Source organism: Grammomys surdaster, unplaced genomic scaffold (assembly GCF_004785775.1).
Source record: "Grammomys surdaster isolate TR1022 unplaced genomic scaffold, NIH_TR_1.0 1171, whole genome shotgun sequence".
Classification (NCBI taxonomy): Eukaryota; Metazoa; Chordata; class Mammalia; order Rodentia; family Muridae; genus Grammomys; species Grammomys surdaster.
In genome coordinates this window covers 27208-28776 of record NW_021605590.1, presented here as the reverse complement: position 1 = coordinate 28776, position 1569 = coordinate 27208, and the positions used below count along the sequence as shown (strand labels likewise).

Below are 1569 nucleotides of genomic sequence, written 5' to 3'. Positions count from 1 at the left end.
GACAGGGAATGGAATTCTCACAGGTGAGAACAAGTTATACTTTCTAGTAACAAGCAATCAAACCACTACACCTTCAAACTTTAACTCAATCCAGAAACAACTCTTCTGAATCTCCAGAGACCTCTTTCTTAGGAGAGTAGAGCCTGTCTCATTGACAACTGGTTTTGCCAAAACCTTACACCTCCTCCCAATGCCAATCCAAATATCCTCTGATCTACTTTTGGTGGTTAGGTTTGGTTTGATGGCTAAGCATGTTGATGGGATTTAGAATCTCTATGAAAACCCACCTGAGACTGAGCAGGAAGGTGAACCATCTTGAATCAGAGTGGAACCATCTATTGGACTAGCCACCAGGGCTGAATTAAAAAGAGGAATCAAGCTGAGCACCACATTCATCTCTCTCTGCATCCTGTTTGGATTCACTGTGGCCAGGCCTCTGCTCTTTCCACCAGTCCTTTCCCACAATACCATGCTGGAGAGCCTCTCAAGAAAAGTAGGCTAGCCTCTTTTTCGTGACGCCTTCTAGGAGGTCGGCTGTGTCAAGATGAAGCTGAATATCTCCTTCCACGCCAATGGCTGTCAGAAACTCCTTGAAGTCGCTGACAAACGCAAGCTGCGCACCTTCTATGAGAACTGCATGGCCACAGAAGTAGCTGCTGATGCCCTTGATTAAGAGTGGAAGGGTTATGTGGTCCGGATCAGCAGTGGGAATGACAAACAAGGCTTTCCCATGAAGCAAGGCGTTTTGACCCATGGCAGAGTGCGCCTGCTGTTGAGTAAGGGCCATTCTTGTTATAGACCAAGGAGAACTGGAGAGAGGAAGCGCAAGTCTGTTCGAGGCTGCATTGTGGACGCCAATCTGAGTGTTCTCAACTTGGTTATTGTGAAGAAAGGAGAGAAGGATATTCCTGGACTGACAGATACCACTGTGCCTCGTCGGTTGGGACCTAAAACAGCTAGTAGAATCCGAAAGCTTTTTAATCTCTCCAAAGAAGATGATGTCCACCAGTATGTTGTCAGAAAGCCCTTAAACAAAGAAGGTAAGAAGCCCAGGACCAAAGCACCCAAGATTCAGCGTCTTGTTACTCCACGTATCCTGCAACACAAACGCCAGCGTATTGCTCTGAAGAAACAACGCACTAAGAAAAACAAGGAGGAGGCTGCAGAGTACGCTAAACTTTTGGCCAAGAGAATGAAGGAAGCCAAAGAAAAGCGCCAAGAACAGATTGTCAAGAGACGTAGGCTGTCCTCACTGAGAGCTTCTACTTCTAAGTCTGAGTCCAGTCAAAAATAAGTCTTTAAGAGTAACAAATAAATAATCAGACCTTGAAAAAAAAAAGAACAGTAGGCTAAATAAACCCCTTTCTCTCTTAATTTGCTTCTTGTGAGGGTTCTGGTGACAGCAATTGTTACTGGAACTACATATGGTCAGAGCCTGAGACTTGACATAGCTAAAGAGTCAGCTGTGATCACTCTTCCCCAATAGGCCAATTAAAGAAGAAAGTCATCAGAACAGGAGTTATGAGTTAACTGTGCAGTTGGTGGACAGGGACCCAGAACCACAGTTCT

General features: G+C 45.2%; 1 pseudogene; it reads left to right on the top strand.

The window, feature by feature from the left end:
- The first annotated feature begins 544 nt into the window (after positions 1-544).
- LOC114635218 lies at positions 545-1309 on the top strand (annotated as a pseudogene).
- The last annotated feature ends 260 nt before the right edge of the window (positions 1310-1569 follow it).